A 22390-nucleotide genomic window follows, 5' to 3' on the forward strand; every position below is an offset into this window, starting at 1 on the left:
CCAGAAAACGCGTTGCAAGCCCCTTTGGACCATCCAAAAGTGTCACCAAAGGAAGGCTTTGGGTACAAGAGAACTCCCCAGGGGAGCCTTTACGCAGCCCCACATGCAACTGGACCCTCTGGGTTCGCTGTTTCCGAGCATCCCTAAACATATCGCTAGCCAGCATCGAAGACAACTGAAAAATCAGGCCCCAGGAAATGCGTTGCAAGCCCTTTTCGCCCATCCAAAAGTGCCCCCAAAGGAAGGCTTTGGGTTCAAGTGAACTCCCCAGGGGAGCCTTTACGCAGCCCCACATGCAACTGGACCCTCCGGGTTCGCTGTTTCCGAGCATCCCTAAACATAGCGCTACCCGGCATCGAAGACGACTGAAAAATCAGGCCCCAGGAAATGCGTTACGAGCCCTTTTCGCCCATGCAAAAGTGCCACCAAAGGAAGGCTTTGGGTACAAGTGAACTCCCCAGGGGAGCCTTTACGCAGCCCAACATGCAAATGGACCCTCCGGGTTCGATTTTTCCGAGCAACGCTAAATATATCACTAGCCGGCATGGGAGAAGACTGAAAACCTGGGCCCCAGAAAACGCGTTGCAAGCCCATTTGGACCATCCAAAAGTGTCACCAAATGAAGGCTTTGGGTACAAGTGAACTCCCCAGGGGAGCCTTTATGCAGCCCCACATGCAACTGGACCCTCCGGGTTCGCTGTTTCCGAGCATCCCTAAACATAGCCCTAGCCGGCATCGAAGACGACTGAAAAATCAGGCCCCAGGAAATGCGTTGCAAGCCCTTTTCGCCCATCCAAAAGTGCCCCCAAAGGAAGGCTTTGGGTACAAGTGAACTCCCCAGGGGAGCCTTTACGCAGCCCCACATGCAACTGGACCCTCCGGGTTCGCGGTTTCCGAGCATCCCTAAACATAGCGCTAGCCAGCATCGATGACGACTGAAAAATCAGGCCCCAGGAAATGCGTTACGAGCTATTTTCGCCCATCCAAAAGTGCCCCCAAAGGAAGGCTTTGGGTACAAGTGAACTCCCCAGGGAGCCTTTATGCAGCCCCACATGCAACTGGACCCTCCGGGTTCGCTGTTTCCGAGCATCCCTAAACATACCGCTAGCCGGCATAGATGACAACTGAAAAATCAGGCCCCAGGAAATGCGTTCCGAGCCATTTTTGGCCATCCAAAAGTGCCACCAAAGGAGGCTTTGGGTACAAGTGAACTCCCCAGGGGAGCCTTTACGAAGCCACACATGCAACTGGACCCTCCGGGTTCGCTGTTTCCGAGCATCCCTAAACATAGACGTTGCCGGCATCGAAGACGACTGAAAAATCAGGCCCCAGGAAATGCGTTCCGAGCCCTTTTCGCCCATCCAAACGTGCCCCCAAACGAAGACTATGGGTACAAGTGAACTCCCCAGGGGAGCCTTTACGCAGCCCCACATGCAACTGGACCCTCCGGGTTCGCTGTTTCCGAGCATCACTAAACATATCGCTAGCCGGCATCGAAGACAACTGAAAAATCCGGCCCCAGGAAATGCGTTGCAAGCCCTTTTCGCCCATCCAAAAGTGTCACCAAAGGAAGGCTTTGGGTACAAGTGAACTCCCCAGGGGAGCCTTTACGCAGCCCCACATGCAACTGGACCCTCCAGGTTCGCTGTTTCCGAGCATCCCTAAACATAGCGCTACCCGGCATCGAAGACGACTGAAAAATCAGGCCCCAGGAAATGCGTTACGAGCCCTTTTCGCCCATGCAAAAGTGCCCCCAAAGGAAGGCTTTGGGTACAAGTGAACTCCCCAGGGGAGCCTTTACGCAGCCCCACATGCAACTGGACCCTCCGGGTTCGATTTTTCCGAGCAACGCTAAATATATCACTAGCCGGCATGGGAGAAGACTGAAAATCTGGGCCCCAGAAAACGCGTTGCAAGCCCATTTGGACCATCCAAAAGTGTCACCAAATGAAGGCTTCGCATACAAGTGAACTCCCCAGGGGAGCCTTTATGCAGCCCCAGATGCAACTGGACCCTCCGGGGTCACTCATTCCGAGCAACCCAAAAATATAATTCTAGCCGTCATCAGAGACGATTGAAAAACCGGGCCCCAGAAAAAGAATTGCGAGCCCTTTTCGCCCATCCAAAAGTGCCCCCAAAGGAAGGCTTTGGGTACAAGTGATCTCCCCAGGGGAGCCTTTACGCAGCTCCACATGCAACTGGACCCTCCGGGTTCACCCTTTCACAACAAGCCTAAATATAGCCCTTACCGGCATGGGAGAAGACTGAAAATCTGGGTACCAGGAAACGCATTCCTAGCCCCTTTCACCCATCCAAAAATTCCCGCAAAGGAAGGCTTTGGGTACAAGTGAACTCCCCAGGGGAGCCTTCATGCAGCACCACATGCAACGGGACCCTCCGGGTTCACTCTTTCACAGCAAGCCTTAATATATCCCTAGCTTGCGTGGGAGAAGACTGAAAAACCAAGCCCGAGAAAACTCGTTCCGAGCCCCTTTGGACCATCCAAAAGTGCCCCCAGAGGAAGGCTTTGGGTACAAGAGAACTCCCCAGGGGAGCCTTTACGCAGCCCCACATGCAACTGGACCCTCTGGGTTCACTCTTTCACAACAAGCCTAAATATAGCCCTTACCGGCATGGGAGAAGACTGAAAATCTGAGCACCAGGAAACGCATTCCTAGCCACTTTCACCCACCCAAAAATTCCCACAGAGGAAGGCTTTGGGTACAAGCGAACTCCCCAGGGGAGGCTTTACGCAGCCCCAGATGCAACTGGACCCTCCGGGGTCACTCATTCCGAGCAACCCAAAAATATAATTCTAGCCGTCATCAGAGACGATTGAAAAACCGGGCCCCAGAAAAAGAATTGCGAGCCCCTTTCGCCCATCCAAAAGTGCCCCCAAAGGAAGGCTTTGGGTACAAGTGAACTCCCCAGGGGAGACTTTACGCAGCCCCACATGCAACTGGACCCTCCGGGTTCGCTGTTTCCGAGCAAGAATTAATATAGCCCTAGCCGGCATAGAAGACGACTGAAAAATCGGGCCAACGGAAACGCGTTGCGAGCCCATTTCGCCCATCCAAAAGTGCCCCCAAAGGAAGGCTTTGGGTACAAGTGATCTCCCCAGGGGAGCCTTTACGCAGCTCCACATGCAACTGGACCCTCCGGGTTCACCCTTTCACAACAAGCCTAAATATAGCCCTTACCGGCATGGGAGAAGACTGAAAATCTGGGTACCAGGAAACGCATTCCTAGCCCCTTTCACCCATCCAAAAATTCCCGCAAAGGAAGGCTTTGGGTACAAGTGATCTCCCCAGGGGAGCCTTTATGCAGCTCCACATGCAACTGGACCCTCCGGGTTCACCCTTTCACAACAAGCCTAAATATAGCCCTTACCGGCATGGGAGAAGACTGAAAACCTGGGCCCCAGAAAACGCGTTGCAAGCCCCTTTGGACCATCCAAAAGTGTCACCAAATGAATGCTTTGCATACAAGTGAACTCCCCAGGGGAGCCTTTACGCAGCCCCACATGCAACTGGACCCTCCGGGTTCGCTGTTTCTGAGCATCCCTAAACATAGCCCTAGCCGGCATCGATGACGACTGAAAAATCAGGCCCCAGGAAATGCGTTACGAGCCCTTTTCACCCATCCAAAAGTGCCCCCAAAGGAAGGCTTTGGGTACAAGTGAATTCCCCAGGGGAGCCTTTACGCAGCCCCACATGCAACTGGACCATCAGGGTTCGCTGTTTCCGAGCATCCCTAAACATAGCCCTAGCCGGCATCGAAGACGACTGAAAAATCAGTGCCCAGGAAATGCGTTGCGAGCCCTTTTCGCCCATCTAAAAGTGCCCCCAAAGGAAGGCTTTGGGTACAAGTGAACTCCCCAGGGGAGACTTTACGCAGCCCCACATGCAACTGGACCCTCCGGGTTCGCTGTTCCTGAGCAAACCTAAACGTAGCCCTAGCCGTTATTGGAGACGAGTGAAAAATCAGGCCCCAGGAAATGCGTTGCGAACCCCTTTGGACCATCCAAAAGTGCCCCCAAAGGAAGGCTTTGGGTACAAGAGAACTCCCCAGGGGAGCCTTTACGCAGCCCCACATGCAACTGGACCCTCCGGGTTCGCTGTTTCCGAGCAAACCTAAACATAGCCCTAGCAGTCATCGGAGACGAGTGAAAAATCAGGCCCCAGGAAATGCGTTCCGAGCCCCTTTGGACCATCCCGAAGTGTCACCAAAGGAAGGCTTTGGGTACAAGTGAACTCCCCAGGGGAGCCTTTACGCAGCCCCACATGCAACTGGACCCTCAGTGTTCGCTGTTTCCGAGCATCCCTAAACATAGCCCTAGCCGGCATCGACGACGATTGAAAAATCAGGCCCCAGGAAATGCGTTGCGATCCCTTTTCTCCCATCCAAAAGTGCCCCCAAAGGAAGGCTTTGGGTACAAGAGAACTCCCCAGGGAAGCCTTTACGCAGCACCACATGCAACTGGACCCTTCGGGTTCGATTTTTCGAAGCAACCCTAAATATATCCCTAGCCGGCATAGGAGAAGACTGAAAACCCGGGCCCCATAAAACGCGTTGCAAGCCCCTTTGGACCATCCAAAAGTGTCACCAAAGGAAGGCTTTGGGTACAAGTGAACTCCCCAGGGGAGCCTTTACGCAGCCCCACATGCAACTGGACCCTCCGGGTTCGCTGTTTCTGAGCATCCCTAAACATAGCCCTAGCCGGCATCGATGACGACTGAAAAATCAGGCCCCAGGAAATGCGTTACGAGCCCTTTTCACCCATCCAAAAGTGCCCCCAAAGGAAGGCTTTGGGTACAAGTGAACTCCCCAGGGGAGCCTTTACGCAGCCCCACATGCAACTGGACCCTCCGGGTTCGCTGTTTCCGAGGATCCCTAAACATAGCCCTAGCCGGCATCGAAGACGACTGAAAAATCAGGCCCCAGGAAATGCGTTGCGAGCCCTTTTCGCCCATCGAAAAGTGCCCCCAAAGGAAGGCTTTGGGTACAAGTGAACTCCCCAAGGGAGACTTTACGCAGCACCACATGCAACTGGACCCTCCGGGTTCGCTGTTCCTGAGAAAACCTAAACGTAGCCCTAGCCGTCATTGGAGACGAGTGAAAAATCAGGCCCCAGGAAATGCGTTGCGAGCCCCTTTGCACCATCCCAAAAGTGCCCCCAAAGGAAGTCTTTGGGTACAAGTGAACTCCCCAGGGGAGCCTTTACGCAGCCCCACATGCAACTGAAACCTCCCGGTTCGATTTTTTCGAGCAACGCTAAATATATCACTAACCGGCATGGGAGAAGACTAAAAACCCGGGCCCCACAAAACGCCTTGCAAGGCCCTTTGGACCATCCCAAAGTGTCACCAAAGGAAGGCTTTGGGTATAAGGGAACTCCCCAGGGGAGCCTTTACACTGCCCCATATGCAACTGGACCCTCCCAGTTCGCTGTTCATGAGCAAAACTAAACGTAGCCCTAGCCGTAATCGGAGTCGAGTGAAAAATCAGGCCCCAGGAAATGCGTTCCGAGCCCCTTTGGACCATCCAAAAGTGTCACCAAAGGAAGGCATTGGGTACAAGAGAACTCCCCAGGGGAGCCTTTACGCAGCCCCACATGAAACTGGACCCTCCGGGTTCGCTGTTTCCGAGCATCCCTAAACATAGCCCTAGCCAGCATCGATGACGACTGAAAAATCAGGCCCCAGGAAATGCGTTAGAAGCCCCATTCGCGCATCCAAAAGTGCCCCCAAAGGAAGGCTTTGGGTACAAGTGAACTCCCCAGGGAAGCCTTTACGCAGCCCCACATGCAACTGGACCCTCCGGGTTCGATTTTTCCGATCAACGCTAAATATATCCCTAGCCGGCATGGGAGAAGACTGAAAACCCGGGGCCCAGAAAACGCGTTGCAAACCCCTTTGGACCATCCCAAAGTGTCACCAAAGGAAGGCTTTGGGTACAAGTGAACTGCCCAGGGGAGCCTTTACGCAGCCCCACATGCAACTGGACCCTCCGGGTTTGCTGTTCATGAGCAAACCTAAACGTAGCCCTAGCCGGCATCGAAGACGACTGAAAAATCTGGCCCCAGGAAATGCGTTGCAAGCCCTTTTCGCCCATCCAAAAGTGCCCCCAAAGGAAGGCTTTGGGTACAAGTGAACTCCCCAGGGGAGCCTTTACGCAGCCCCACATGCAACTGGACCCTCCGGGTTCGCTGTTTCCGAGCATCCCTAAACATAGCCCTAGCCGGCATCGAAGACGAGTGAAAAATCAGGTCCCAGGAAATGCGTTGCGAGCCCTTTTCGCCCATCCAAAAGTGCCCCCAAAGGAAGGCTTTGGGTACAAGAGAACTCCCCAGGGGAGCCTTTACGCAGCCCCACATGCAACTGGACCCTCCGGGTTCACTGTTCCTGAGCAAAACTAAACGTAGCCCTAGCCGTCATCGGAGACGACTGAAAAATCAGGCCCCAGGAAATGCGTTCCGAGCCCCTTTGGACCATCCCGAAGTGTCACCAAAGGAAGGCTTTGGGTACAAGTGAACTGCCCAGGGGAGCCTTTACGCAGCCCCACATGCAAGTGGACCCTCCGGGTTCGCTGTTTCCGAGCATCCCTAAACAGAGCCCTAGCCGGCATCGAAGACGACTGAAAAATCAGGCCCCAGGAAATGCGTTGCAAGCCCTTTTCACCCATCCAAAAGTGCCCCCAAAGAAAGGCTTTGGGTACAAGTGAACTGCCCAGGGGAGCCTTTACGCAGCCCCACATGCAACTGGACCCTCCGGGTTCGCTGTTTCCGAGCATCCCTAAACATAGCCCTAGCCGGAATCGAAGACGACTGAAAAATCAGGCCCCAGGAAATGCGTTGCGAGCCCTTTTCGCCCATCGAAAAGTGCCCCCAAAGGAAGGCTTTGGGTACAAGAGAACTCCCCAGGGGAGCCTTTACGCAGCCCCACATGCAACTGGATCCTCCGGGTTCGCTGTTCCTGACGAAAACTAAACGTAGCCTTAGCCGTCATCGGAGACGAGTGAAAAATCAGGCCCCAGGAAATGAGTTGCGAGCCCTTTTCGCCCATCCAAAAGTGCCCCCAAAGGAAGGCTTTGGGTACAAGAGAACTCCCAGGGGAGCCTTTACGCAGCCCCACATGCAACTGGACCCTCAGGGTTCGCTGTTCCTGAGAAAAACTAAACGTAGCCCTAGCCGTCATCGGAGACGAGTGAAATATCAGGCCCCAGAAAATGCGTTGCGAACCCCTTTGGACCATCCAAAAGTGCCCCCAAAGGAAGGCGTTGGGTACAAGTGAACTCCCCAGGGGAGCCTTTACGCGGCCCCACATGCAACTGGACCCTCCGGGTTCGCTGTTTCCGAGCATCCCTAAACATAGACCTAGCCGGCATCGAAGAAGACTGAAAACCCTGGCCCCAGAAAATGCGTTGCAAGCCCCTTTGGACCATCCAAAAGTGTCACCAAAGGAAGGCTTTTGGTACAAGTGAACTCCCCAGGGGAGCCTTTACACTGCCCCACATGCAACTGGACCCTCCGGGTTCGCTGTTCATGAGCAAACCTAAACGTAGCCCTAGCCGTCATCGGAGACGAGTGAAAAATCAGGCCCCAGGAAATGCGTTCCGAGCCCCTTTGGACCATCCCGAAGTGTCACCAAAGGAAGGCTTTGGGTACAAGTGAACTCCCCAGGGGAGCCTTTACGCAGCCCCACATGCAACTGGACCCTCCGGGTTCGCTGTTTCCGAGCATCCCTAAACATAGTCCTAACCGGAATCGAAGACGACTGAAAAATAAGGCCCCAGGAAATGTGTTGCGAGCCCTTTTCGCCCATCCAAAAGTGCCCCCAAAGGAAGGCTTTGGGTACAAGTGAACTCCCCAGGGGAGCCTTTACGCAGCCCCACATGCAACTGGACCCTCCGGGTTCGCTGTTTCCGAGCATCCCTAAACATAGCCCTAGCCGGCATCGATGACGACTGAAAAATCAGGCCCCAGGAAATGCGTTACGAGCCCTTTTCGCCCATCCAAAAGTGCCCCCAAAGGAAGGCTTTGGGTACAATAGAACTCCCCAGGGGAGCCTTTACGCAGCCCCACATGCAACTGGACCCTCCGCGTTCGCTGTTCCTGAGCATCCCTAAACATATCCCTATCCGGCATCTAAGACGACTGAAAAATCAGGCCCCAGGAAATGCGTTGCGAGTCCTTTTCGCCCATGCAAAAGTGCCCCCAAAGGAAGGCTTTGGGTACAAGAGAACTCCCCAGGGGAGCCTTTACGCAGCCCCACATGCAACTGGACCCTACGGGTTCGCTGTTACCGAGGAACCCTAAACATAGCCCTAGCCGGCATCGAAGAAGACTGAAAAATCAGGCCCCAGGAAACACGTTGCAAGCCCCTTTGGACCATCCAAAAGTGTCACCAAAGGAAGGCTTTGGGTACAAGTGAACTCCCCAGGGGAGCCTTTACGCAGCCCCACATGCAACTGGACCCTCCGGGTTCGCTGTTCATGAGCAAACCTAAACGTAGCCCTAGCCGTCATCGGAGACGAGTGCAAAATCAGGCCTCAGGAAATGCGTTGCGAACCCCTTTGGACCGTCCAAAAGTGACCCCAAAGGAAGGCTTTGGGTACAAGTGAACTGCCCAGGGGAGCCTTTACGCAGCCCCACATGCAACTGGACCCTCCGGGTTCGCTGTTTCCGAGCATCCCTAAACATAGCCCTAGCCGGCATCGAAGACGACTGAAAAATCAGGCCCCAGGAAATGCGTTGCGAGCCCTTTTCGCCCATCGAAAAGTGCCCCCAAAGGAAGGCTTTGGGTACAAGTGAACTCCCCAGGGGAGCCTTTACGCAGCCCCACATGCAACTGGACCCTCCGGGTTCGCTGTTTCCGAGCATCCCTAAACATAGCGCTAGCCAGCATCGATGATGACTGAAAAATCAGGCCCCAGGAAATGAGTTGCGAGCCCTTTTCGCCCATCCAAAAGTGCCCCCAAAGGAAGGCTTTGGGTACAAGAGAACTCCCAGGGGAGCCTTTACGCAGCCCCACATGCAACTGGACCCTCCGGGTTCGCTGTTCCTGAGAAAAACTAAACGTATCCCTAGCCGTCATCGGAGACGAGTGAAATATCAGGCCCCAGAAAATGCGTTGCGAACCCCTTTGGACCATCCAAAAGTGCCCCCAAAGGAAGGCTTTGGGTACAAGTGAACTCCCCGGGGAGCCTTTACGCAGCCCCACATGCAACTGGACCCTCCGGGTTCGCTGTTTCCGAGCATCCCTAAACATAGACCTAGCAGGCATCGAAGAAGACTGAAAACCCGGGCCCCAGAAAACGCGTTGCAAGCCCCTTTGGACCATCCAAAAGTGTCACCAAAGGAAGGCTTTTGGTACAAGTGAACTCCCCAGGGGAGCCTTTACACTGCCCCACATGCAACTGGACCCTCCGGGTTCGCTGTTCATGAGCAAACCTAAACGTAGCCCTAGCCGTCATCGGAGACGAGTGAAAAATCAGGCCCCAGGAAATGCGTTACGAGCCCTTTTCGCCCATCCAAAAGTGCCCCCAAAGGAAGGCTTTGGGTACAAGAGAACTCCCCAGGGGAGCCTTTACGCAGCCCCTCATGCAACTGGACCCTCCGGGTTCGCTGTTTCCGAGCAAACCTAAACATAGCCCTAGCCGGCATCGAAGACGAGTGAAAAAACAGGCCCCAGGAAATGCGTTCCGAGCCCATTTGGACCATCCCGAAGTGTTACCAAAGGAAGGCTTTGGGTACAAGTGAACTCCCCAGGGGAGCCTTTACGCAGCCCCACATGCAACTGGACCCTCCGGGTTCGCTGTTTCCGAGCATCCCTAAACATAGCCCTAGCCGGCATCGAAGACGACTGAAAAATCAGGCCCCAGGAAACACGTTGCAAGCCCCTTTGGACCATCCAAAAGTGTCACCAAAGGAAGGCTTTGGGTGCAAGAGAACTTCCCAGGGGAGCCTTTACGCAGCCCCACATGCAACTGGACCCTCCGGGTTCGCTGTTTCCGAGCAACCATAAACGTAGCCCTAGCAGTCATCGGAGACGAGTGAAAAATCAGGCCCCAGGAAATGCGTTCCGAGCCCCTTTGGACCATCCAAAAGTGTCACCAAAGGAAGGCATTGGGTACAAGTGAACTCCCCAGGGGAGCCTTTACGCAGTCCCACATGCAACTGGACCCTCTGGGTTCGCTGTTTCCGAACATCCCTAAACATAGCCCTAGCCGGCATCGATGACGACTGAAAAATCAGGCCCCAGGAAATGCGTTCCGAGCCCCTTTGGACCATCCAAAAGTGCCCCCAAAGGAAGGCTTTAGGTACAAGTGAACTCCCCAGGGGAGCCTTTACGCAGCCCCACATGCAAGTGGACCCTCCGGGTTCGCTGTTTCCGAGCATCCCTAAACATAGCCCTAGCCGGCATCGATGACGACTGAAAAATCAGGCCCCAGAAAATGCGTTACGAGCCCTTTTCGCCCATCCAAAAGTGCCCCCAAAGGAAGGCTTTGGGTACAAGTGAACTCCCCAGGGGAGCCTTTACGCAGCCCCACATGCAACTGGACCCTCCGGGTTCGCTGTTTCTGAGCATCCCTAAACATAGCCCTAGCCGGCATCGAAGACGACTGAAAAATCAGGCCCCAGGAAATGCGTTGCGAGCCCTTTTCGCCCATCCAAAAGTGCCCCCAAAGGAAGGCTTTGGGTATAAGGGAACTCCCCAGGGGAGCCTTAACGCAGCCCCACATGCAACTGGACCCTCCGGGTTCGCTGTTCATGAGCAAACCTAAACGTAGCCCTAGCCGTCCTTGGAGACGAGTGAAAAATCAGGCCCCAGGAAATGCGTTGCGAGCCCTTTTCACCCATCCAAAAGTGCCCCCAAAAGGAGGCTTTGGGTACAAGAGAACTCCCCAGGGGAGCCTTTACGCAGCCCCACATGCAACTGGACCCTCCGGGTTCGATTTTTCCAAGCAACCCTAAATATATCCCTAGCCGGAATGGGAGAAGACTGAAAACCCGGGCCACAGAAAATGCGTTACAAGCCCCTTTGGACCATCCAAAAGTGCCCCCAAAAAAGGCTTTGGGTACAAGTGAACTCCCCAGGGGAGCCTTTACGCAGCCCCACATGCAACTGGACCCTCCGGGTTCGCTGTTTCCGAGCATCCATAAACATAGCCCTACCCGGCATCGACGACGATTGAAAAATCATGCTCCAGGAAATGCGTTACAAGCCCTTTTCGCCCATCCAAAAGTGCCCCCAAAGGAAGGCTTTGGGTACAAGTGAACTCCCCAGGGGAGCCTTTACGCAGCCCCACATGCAACTGGACCCTCCGGGTTCGCTGTTTCCGAGCAAACCTAAACATAGCCCTAGCAGTCATCGGAGATGAGTGAAAAATCAGGCCCCAGGAAATTCGTTGCGAGCCCCTTTGGACCATCCAAAAGTGTCACCAAAGGAAGGCTTTAGGTACAAGAGAACTCCCCAGGGGAACCTTTACGCAGCCCCACATGCAACTGGACCCTCCGGGTTCGCTATCCTGAGCAAAACTAAATGTAGCCCTAGCCGTCATCGGAGACGAGTGAAAAATCAGGCCCCAGGAAATGCGTTGCGAACCCCTTTGGACCATCCAAAAGTGCCCCCAAAGGAAGGCTTTGGGTACAAGAGAACTCCCCAGGGGAGCCTTTACGCAGCCCCACATGCAACTGGACCCTCCGGGTTCGCTGTTTCCGAGCAAACCTAAACATAGCCCTAGCCGGCATCGAAGACGACTGAAAAATCAGGCCCCAGGAATTGTGTTGCGAGCCCTTTTCGCCCATCCAAAAGTGCCCCCAAAGGAAGGCTTTGGGTACAAGTGAACTCCCCAGAGGAGCCTTTACGCAGCCCCACATGCAACTGGACCCTCCGGGTTCGATGTTTCCGAGCATCCCTAAACATAGCCCTAGCCGGCATCGAAGACAACTGAAAAATCAGGCCCCAGGAAATGCGTTGCAAGCCCTTTTCGCCCATCCAAAAGTGCCCCCAAAGGAAGGCTTTGGGTACAAGTGAACTCCCCAGGGGAGCCTTTACGCAGCCCCACATGCAACTGGACCCTCCAGGTTCGCTGTTTCCGAGCATCCCTAAACATAGCGCTACCCGGCATCGAAGACGACTGAAAAATCTGGCCCCAGGAAATGCATTACGAGCCCTTTTCGCCCATGCAAAAGTGCCCCCAAAGGAAGGCTTTGGGTACAAGTGAACTCCCCAGGGGAGCCTTTACGCAGCCCCACATGCAAATGGACCCTCCGGGTCCGATTTTTCCGAGCAACGCTAAATATATCACTAGCCGGCATGGGAGAAGACTGAAAACCTGGGCCCCAGAAAACGCGTTGCAAGCCCATTTGGACCATCCAAAAGTGTCACCAAATGAAGGCTTTGCATACAAGTGAACTCCCCACGGGAGCCTTTATGCAGCCCCACATGCAACTGGACCCTCAGGGTTCGCTGTTTCCGAGCAACCATAAACGTAGCCCTAGCAGTCATCGGAGACGAGTGAAAAATCAGGCCCCAGGAAATGCGTTCCGAGCCCCTTTGGACCATCCAAAAGTGTCACCAAAGGAAGGCATTGGGTACAAGTGAACTCCCCAGGGGAGCCTTTACGCAGTCCCACATGCAACTGGACCCTCTGGGTTCGCTGTTTCCGAACATCCCTAAACATAGCCCTAGCCGGCATCGATGACGACTGAAAAATCTGGCCCCAGGAAATGCGTTCCGAGCCCCTTTGGACCATCCAAAAGTGCCCCCAAAGGAAGGCTTTGGGTACAAGTGAACTCCCCAGGGGAGCCTTTACGCAGCCCCACATGCAACTGGACCCTCCGGGTTCGCTGTTTCTGAGCATCCCTAAACATAGCCCTAGCCGGCATCGAAGACGACTGAAAAATCAGGCCCCAGGAAATGCGTTGCGAGCCCTTTTCGCCCATCCAAAAGTGCCCCCAAAGGAAGGCTTTGGGTATAAGGGAACTCCCCAGGGGAGCCTTAACGCAGCCCCACATGCAACTGGACCCTCCGGGTTCGCTGTTCATGAGCAAACCTAAACGTAGCCCTAGCCGTCCTTGGAGACGAGTGAAAAATCAGGCCCCAGGAAATGCGTTGCGAGCCCTTTTCGCCCATCCAAAAGTGCCCCCAAAAGGAGGCTTTGGGTACAAGAGAACTCCCCAGGGGAGCCTTTACGCAGCCCCACATGCAACTGGACCCTCCGGGTTCGATTTTTCCAAGCAACCCTAAATATATCCCTAGCCGGAATGGGAGAAGACTGAAAACCCGGGCCACAGAAAATGCGTTACAAGCCCCTTTGGACCATCCAAAAGTGCCCCCAAAAAAGGCTTTGGGTACAAGTGAACTCCCCAGGGGAGCCTTTACGCAGCCCCACATGCAACTGGACCCTCCGGGTTCGCTGTTTCCGAGCATCCATAAACATAGCCCTACCCGGCATCGACGACGATTGAAAAATCATGCTCCAGGAAATGCGTTACAAGCCCTTTTCGCCCATCCAAAAGTGCCCCCAAAGGAAGGCTTTGGGTACAAGTGAACTCCCCAGGGGAGCCTTTACGCAGCCCCACATGCAACTGGACCCTCCGGGTTCGCTGTTTCCGAGCAAACCTAAACATAGCCCTAGCAGTCATCGGAGATGAGTGAAAAATCAGGCCCCAGGAAATTCGTTGCGAGCCCCTTTGGACCATCCAAAAGTGTCACCAAAGGAAGGCTTTAGGTACAAGAGAACTCCCCAGGGGAACCTTTACGCAGCCCCACATGCAACTGGACCCTCCGGGTTCGCTATCCTGAGCAAAACTAAATGTAGCCCTAGCCGTCATCGGAGACGAGTGAAAAATCAGGCCCCAGGAAATGCGTTGCGAACCCCTTTGGACCATCCAAAAGTGCCCCCAAAGGAAGGCTTTGGGTACAAGAGAACTCCCCAGGGGAGCCTTTACGCAGCCCCACATGCAACTGGACCCTCCGGGTTCGCTGTTTCCGAGCAAACCTAAACATAGCCCTAGCCGGCATCGAAGACGACTGAAAAATCAGGCCCCAGGAATTGCGTTGCGAGCCCTTTTCGCCCATCCAAAAGTGCCCCCAAAGGAAGGCTTTGGGTACAAGTGAACTCCCCAGAGGAGCCTTTACGCAGCCCCACATGCAACTGGACCCTCCGGGTTCGATGTTTCCGAGCATCCCTAAACATAGCCCTAGCCGGCATCGAAGACAACTGAAAAATCAGGCCCCAGGAAATGCGTTGCAAGCCCTTTTCGCCCATCCAAAAGTGCCCCCAAAGGAAGGCTTTGGGTACAAGTGAACTCCCCAGGGGAGCCTTTACGCAGCCCCACATGCAACTGGACCCTCCAGGTTCGCTGTTTCCGAGCATCCCTAAACATAGCGCTACCCGGCATCGAAGACGACTGAAAAATCTGGCCCCAGGAAATGCATTACGAGCCCTTTTCGCCCATGCAAAAGTGCCCCCAAAGGAAGGCTTTGGGTACAAGTGAACTCCCCAGGGGAGCCTTTACGCAGCCCCACATGCAAATGGACCCTCCGGGTCCGATTTTTCCGAGCAACGCTAAATATATCACTAGCCGGCATGGGAGAAGACTGAAAACCTGGGCCCCAGAAAACGCATTGCAAGCCCATTTGGACCATCCAAAAGTGTCACCAAATGAAGGCTTTGCATACAAGTGAACTCCCCACGGGAGCCTTTATGCAGCCCCACATGCAACTGGACCCTCCGGGTTCGCTGTTTCCGAGCAACCATAAACGTAGCCCTAGCAGTCATCGGAGACGAGTGAAAAATCAGGCCCCAGGAAATGCGTTCCGAGCCCCTTTGGACCATCCAAAAGTGTCACCAAAGGAAGGCATTGGGTACAAGTGAACTCCCCAGGGGAGCCTTTACGCAGTCCCACATGCAACTGGACCCTCTGGGTTCGCTGTTTCCGAACATCCCTAAACATAGCCCTAGCCGGCATCGATGACGACTGAAAAATCAGGCCCCAGGAAATGCGTTCCGAGCCCCTTTGGACCATCCAAAAGTGCCCCCAAAGGAAGGCTTTGGGTACAAGTGAACTCCCCAGGGGAGCCTTTACGCAGCCCCACATGCAACTGGACCCTCCGGGTTCGCTGTTTCCGAGCATCCCTAAACATAGCCCTAGCCGGCATCGATGACGACTGAAAAATCAGGCCCCAGAAAATGCGTTACGAGCCCTTTTCGCCCATCCAAAAGTGCCCCCAAAGGAAGGCTTTGGGTACAAGTGAACTCCCCAGGGGAGCCTTTACGCAGCCCCACATGCAACTGGACCCTCCGGGTTCGCTGTTTCTGAGCATCCCTAAACATAGCCCTAGCCGGCATCGAAGACGACTGAAAAATCAGGCCCCAGGAAATGCGTTGCGAGCCCTTTTCGCCCATCCAAAAGTGCCCCCAAAGGAAGGCTTTGGGTATAAGGGAACTCCCCAGGGGAGCCTTAACGCAGCCCCACATGCAACTGGACCCTCCGGGTTCGCTGTTCATGAGCAAACCTAAACGTAGCCCTAGCCGTCCTTGGAGACGACTGAAAAATCAGGCCCCAGGAAATGCGTTGCGAGCCCTTTTCGCCCATCCAAAAGTGCCCCCAAAAGGAGGCTTTGGGTACAAGAGAACTCCCCAGGGGAGCCTTTACGCAGCCCCACATGCAACTGGACCCTCCGGGTTCGATTTTTCCAAGCAACCCTAAATATATCCCTAGCCGGAATGGGAGAAGACTGAAAACCCGGGCCACAGAAAATGCGTTACAAGCCCCTTTGGACCATCCAAAAGTGCCCCCAAAAAAGGCTTTGGGTACAAGTGAACTCCCCAGGGGAGCCTTTACGCAGCCCCACATGCAACTGGACCCTCCGGGTTCGCTGTTTCCGAGCATCCATAAACATAGCCCTACCCGGCATCGACGACGATTGAAAAATCATGCTCCAGGAAATGCGTTACAAGCCCTTTTCGCCCATCCAAAAGTGCCCCCAAAGGAAGGCTTTGGGTACAAGTGAACTCCCCAGGGGAGCCTTTACGCAGCCCCACATGCAACTGGACCCTCCGGGTTCGCTGTTTCCGAGCAAACCTAAACATAGCCCTAGCAGTCATCGGAGATGAGTGAAAAATCAGGCCCCAGGAAATTCGTTGCGAGCCCCTTTGGACCATCCAAAAGTGTCACCAAAGGAAGGCTTTAGGTACAAGAGAACTCCCCAGGGGAACCTTTACGCAGCCCCACATGCAACTGGACCCTCCGGGTTCGCTATCCTGAGCAAAACTAAATGTAGCCCTAGCCGTCATCGGAGACGAGTGAAAAATCAGGCCCCAGGAAATGCGTTGCGAACCCCTTTGGACCATCCAAAAGTGCCCCCAAAGGAAGGCTTTGGGTACAAGAGAACTCCCCAGGGGAGCCTTTACGCAGCCCCACATGCAACTGGACCCTCCGGGTTCGCTGTTTCCGAGCAAACCTAAACATATCCCTAGCCGGCATCGAAGACGACTGAAAAATCAGGCCCCAGGAATTGCGTTGCGAGCCCTTTTCGCCCATCCAAAAGTGCCCCCAAAGGAAGGCTTTGGGTACAAGTGAACTCCCCAGAGGAGCCTTTACGCAGCCCCACATGCAACTGGACCCTCCGGGTTCGATGTTTCCGAGCATCCCTAAACATAGCCCTAGCCGGCATCGAAGACAACTGAAAAATCAGGCCCCAGGAAATGCGTTGCAAGCCCTTTTCGCCCATCCAAAAGTGCCCCCAAAGGAAGGCTTTGGGTACAAGTGAACTCCCCAGGGGAGCCTTTACGCAGCCCCACATGCAACTGGACCCTCCGGGTTCGCTGTTTCCGAGCATCCCTAAACATAGCGCTAGCCAGCATCGATGACGACTGAAAAATCAGGCCCCAGGAAATGCGTTACGAGCTATTTTCGCCCATCCAAAAGTGCCCCCAAAGGAAGACTTTGGGTACAAGTGAACTCCCCAGGGTAGCCTTTATGCAGCCCCACATGCAACTGGACCCTCAGGGTTCGCTGTTTCCGAGCATCCCTAAACATACGGCTAGCCGGCATAGATGACAACTGAAAAATCAGGCCCCAGGAAATGCGTTCCGAGCCATATTTGGCCATCCAAAAGTGCCCCCAAAGGAGGCTTTGGGTACAAGTGAACTCCCCAGGGGAGCCTTTACGAAGCCACACATGCAACTGGACCCTCCGGGTTCGCTGTTTCCGAGCATCCCTAAACATATCGCTAGCCGGCATCGATGACGACTGAAAAATCAGACCCCAGGAAATGCGTTCCGAGCCCTTTTCGCCCATCCAAACGTGCCCCCAAACGAAGACTATGGGTACAAGTGAACTCCCCAGGGGAGCCTTTACGCAGCCCCACATGCAACTGGACCCTCCGGGTTCGCTGTTCATGAGCAAACCTAAACGTAGCCCTAGCCGTCATTGGAGACGAGTGAAAAATCAGGCCCCAGGAAATGCGTTACGAGCCCTTTTCGCCCATCCAAAAGTGCCCCCAAAGGAAGGCTTTGGGTACATCTGAAGTTCCCAGGGGAGCCTTTACGCAGCCCCATATGCAACTGGCCCCTCCGGGTTCGCTGTTTCCGAGCAACACTAAACGTAGCCCTAGCAGTCATCGGAGACGAGTGAAAAATCAGGCCCCAGGAAATGCGTTCCGAGCCCCTTTGGACCATCCAAAAGTGCCCCCAGAGGAAGGCTTTGGGTACAAGAGAACTCCCCAGGGGAGCCTTTACGCAGCCCCACATGCAACTGGACCCTCCGGGTTTGCTATTCTTGAGCAAACCTAAACGTAGCCCTAGCCGGCATCGAAGACGACTAAAAAATCTGGCCCCAGGAAATGCGTTGCAAGCCCTTTTCGCCCATCCATAAGTGCCCCCAAAGGAAGGCTTTGGGTACAAGTGAACTCCCCAGGGGAGCCTTTACGCAGCCCCACATGCAACTGGACCCTCCGGGTTCGCTGTTTCCGAGCATCCCTAAACATAGCCCTAGCCGGCATCGATGATGACTGAAAAATCAGGCCCCAGGAAATGCGTTACGAGCCCTTTTCGCCCATTCAAAAGTGCCCCCAAAGGAAGGCTTTGGATATAAGAGAACTCCCCAGGGGAGTCTTTACGCAGCCCCACATGCAACTGGACCCTCCGGGTTCGATTTTTCCGAGCAACGCTAAATATATCACTAGCCGGCATGGGAGAAGACTGAAAACCCGGGCCCCAGAAAACGCGTTGCAAGCCCCTTTGGACCATCCCAAAGTGTCACCAAAGGAAGGCTTTGGGTACAAGAGAACTCCCCAGGGGAGCCTTTACGCAGCCCCACATGCAACTGGACCCTCCGTGTTCGCTGTTCATGAGCAAACCTAAACGTAGCCCTAGCCGGCATCGAAGACGACTGAAAAATCTGGCCCCAGGAAATGCGTTGCAAGCCCTTTTCGCCCATCCATAAGTGCCCCCAAAGGAAGGCTTTGGGTACAAGTGAACTCCCCAGGGGAGCCTTTACGCAGCCCCACATGCAACTGGACCCTCCGGGTTCGCTGTTTCCGAGCATCCCTAAACATAGCCCTAGCCGGCATCGAAGACGACTGAAAAATCAGGCCCAGGAAATGCGTTGCGAGCCCTTTTCGCCCATCCAAAAGTGCCCCCAAAGGAAGGCTTTGGGTACAAGAGAACTCCCCAGGGGAGCCTTTACGCAGCCCCACATGCAACTGGACCCTCCGGGTTCGCTGTTCCTGAGCAAAACTAAACGTAGCCCTAGCCGTCATCGGAGACGACTGAAAAATCAGGCCCCAGGAAATGCGTTGCGAACCCCTTTGGACCATCCAAAAGTGCCCCCAAAGGAAGGCTTTGGGTACAAGAGAACTCCCCAGGGGAGCCTTTACGCAGCCCCACATGCAACTGGACCCTCCGGGTTTGCTGTTTCCGAGCAAACCTAAACATAGCCCTAGCAGTCATCGGAGACGAGTGAAAAATCAGGCCCCAGGAAATGCGTTCCGAGCCCCTTTGGACCATCCCGTAGTGTCACCAAAGGAAGGCTTTGGGTACAAGTGAACTCCCCAGGGGAGCCTTTACGCAGCCCCACATGCAACTGGACCCTCAGGGTTCGCTGTTTCCTAGCATCCCTAAACATAGCCCTAGCCGGCATCGACGACGATTGAAAAATCAGGCCCCAGGAAATGAGTTGCGAGCCCTTTTCTCCCATCCAAAAGTGCCCCCAAAGGAAGGCTTTGGGTACAAGAGAACTCCCCAGGGGAGCCTTTACGCAGCACAACATGCAACTGGACCCTTCGGGTTCGATTTTTCCAAGCAACCCTAAATATATCCCTAGCCGGCATAGGAGAAGACTGAAAACCCGGGCCCCAGAAAACGCGTTGCAAGCCCCTTTGGACCATCCAAAACTGTCACCAAAGGAAGGCTTTGGGTACAAGAGAACTCCCCAGGGGAGCCTTTACGCAGCCCCACATGCAACTGGACCCTCCGGGTTCGCTGTTTCTGAGCATCCCTAAACATAGCCCTAGCCGGCATCGATGACGACTGAAAAATCAGGCCCCAGGAAATGCGTTACGAGCCCTTTTCACCCATCCAAAAGTGCCCCCAAAGGAAGGCTTTGGGTACAAGTGAATTCCCCAGGGCAGCCTTTACGCAGCCCCACATGCAACTGGACCCTCCGGGTTCGCTGTTTCCGAGCATCCCTAAACATAGCCCTAGCCGGCATCGAAGACGACTGAAAAATCAGGGCCCAGGAAATGCGTTGCGAGCCCTTTTCGCCCATTGAAAAGTGCCCCCAAAGGAAGGCTTTGGGTACAAGTGAACTCCCCAGGGGAGCCTTTACGCAGCCCCACATGCAACTGGAACCTCCCGGTTCGATTTTTTCGAGCAACGCTAAATATATCACTAGCCGGCATGGGAGAAGACTAAAAACCCGGGCCCCACAAAACGCGTTGCAAGCCCCTTTGGACCATCCCAAAGTGTCACCAAAGGAAGGCTTTGGGTACAAGTGAACTCCCCAGGGGAGTCTTTACGCAGCCCCACATGAAACTGGACCCTCCGTGTTCGCTGTTTCCGAGCATCCCTAAACATAGCCCTAGCCGGCATCGATGACGACTGAAAAATCAGGCCCCAGGAAATGCGTTAGAAGCCCCATTCGCGCATCCAAAAGTGCCCCCAAAGGAAGGCTTTGGGTACAAGTGAACTCCCCAGGGGAGCCTTTACGCAGCCCCACATGCAACTGGACCCTCCGCGTTCGCTGTTTCCGAGCATCCCTAAACATAGCCCTAGCCGGCATAGAAGACGACTGAAAAATCAGGCCCCAAGGAAATGCATTGCGAGCCCTTTTCGCCCATCCAAAAGTGCCCCCAAAGGAAGGCTTTGGATACAAGAGAACTCCCCAGGGGAGTCTTTACGCAGCCCCACATGCAACTGGACCCTCCGGGTTCGATTTTTCCGAGCAACGCTAAATATATCACTAGCCGGCATGGGAGAAGACTGAAAACCCGGGGCCCAGAAAACGCGTTGCAAGCCCCTTTGGACCATCCAAAAGTGTCACCAAAGGAAGGCTTTGGGTACAAGTGAACTCCTCAGGGGAGCCTTTACGCAGCCCCACATGCAACTGGACCCTCCGGGTTTGCTGTTCATGAGCAAACCTAAACGTAGCCCTAGCCGTCTTCGGAGAAGGGTGAAAAATCAGGCCCCAGGAAATGTGTTACGAGCCCTTTTCGCCCATCCAAAAGTGCCCCCAAAGGAAGGCATTGGGTACATCTGAAGTTCCCAGGGGAGCCTTTACGCAGCCCCACATGCAACTGGACCCTTTGGGTTCGCTGTTTCCAAGCAACCCTAAACATAGCGCTAGCAGTCATCGGAGAAGAGTGAAAAATCAGACCCAGGAAATGCGTTCCGAGACCCTTTGGACAATACAAATGTGTCACCAAATGAAGGCTTTGGGTACAAGTGAACTGCCCAGGGGAGCCTTTACGCAGCCCCACATGCAACTGGACCCTCCGGGTTTGCTGTTCATGAGCAAACCTAAACGTAGCCCTAGCCGGCATCGAAGACGACTGAAAAATCTGGCCCCAGGAAATGCGTTGCAAGCCCTTTTCGCCCATCCATAAGTGCCCCCAAAGGAAGGCTTTGGGTACAAGTGAACTCCCCAGGGGAGCCTTTACGCAGCCCCACATGCAACTGGACCCTCCGGGTTCGCTGTTTCCGAGCATCCCTAAACATAGCGCTAGCCGGCATCGAAGACGACTGAAAAATCAGGCCCCAGGAAATGCGTTGCGAGCCCTTTTCGCCCATCCAAAAGTGCCCCCAAAGGAAGGCTTTGGGTACAAGAGAACTCCCCAGGGGAGCCTTTACGCAGCCCCACATGCAACTGGACCCTCCGGGTTCACTGTTCCTGAGCAAAACTAAACGTAGCCCTAGCCGTCATCGGAGACGACTGAAAAATCAGGCCCCAGGAAATGCGTTGCGAACCCCTTTGGACCATCCAAAAGTGCCCCCAAAGGAAGGCTTTGGGTACAAGAGAACTCCCCAGGGGAGCCTTTACGCAGCCCCACATGCAACTGGACCCTCCGGGTTTGCTGTTTCCGAGCAAACCTAAACATAGCCCTAGCAGTCATCGGAGACGAGTGAAAAATCAGGCCCCAGGAAATGCGTTCCGAGCCCCTTTGGACCATCCCGAAGTGTCACCAAAGGAAGGCTTTGGGTACAAGTGAACTCCCCAGGGGAGCCTTTACGCAGCCCCACATGCAACTGGACCCTCAGGGTTCGCTGTTTCCTAGCATCCCTAAACATAGCCCTAGCCGGCATCGACGACGATTGAAAAATCAGGCCCCAGGAAATGCATTGCGAGCCCTTTTCTCCCATCCAAAAGTGCCCCCAAAGGAAGGCTTTGGGTACAAGAGAACTCCCCAGGGAAGCCTTTACGCAGCCCCACATGCAACTGGACCCTTCGGGTTCGATTTTTCCAAGCAACCCTAAATATATCCCTAGCCGGCATAGGAGAAGACTGAAAAACCGGGCCCCAGAAAACGCGTTGCAAGCCCCTTTGGACCATCCAAAACTGTCACCAAAGGAAGGCTTTGGGTACAAGAGAACTCCCCAGGGGAGCCTTTACGCAGCCCCACATGCAAGTGGACCCTCCGGGTTCGATTTTTCCGAGCAACGCTAAATATATCACTAGCCGGCATGGGAGAAGACTGAAAACCCGGGCCCCAGAAAACGCGTTGCAAGCCCCTTTGGACCATCCAAAAGTGTCACCAAAGGAAGGCTTTGGGTACAAGTGAACTCCCCAGGGGAGCCTTTACGCAGCCCCACATGCAACTGGACCCTCCGGGTTTGCTGTTCATGAGCAAACCTAAAGGTAGCCCTAGCCGTCTTCGGA

The sequence above is a fragment of the Anas platyrhynchos genome, chromosome 5 (genome assembly GCF_047663525.1).
Source record: "Anas platyrhynchos isolate ZD024472 breed Pekin duck chromosome 5, IASCAAS_PekinDuck_T2T, whole genome shotgun sequence".
In the NCBI taxonomy this organism is placed as follows: Eukaryota; Metazoa; Chordata; class Aves; order Anseriformes; family Anatidae; genus Anas; species Anas platyrhynchos.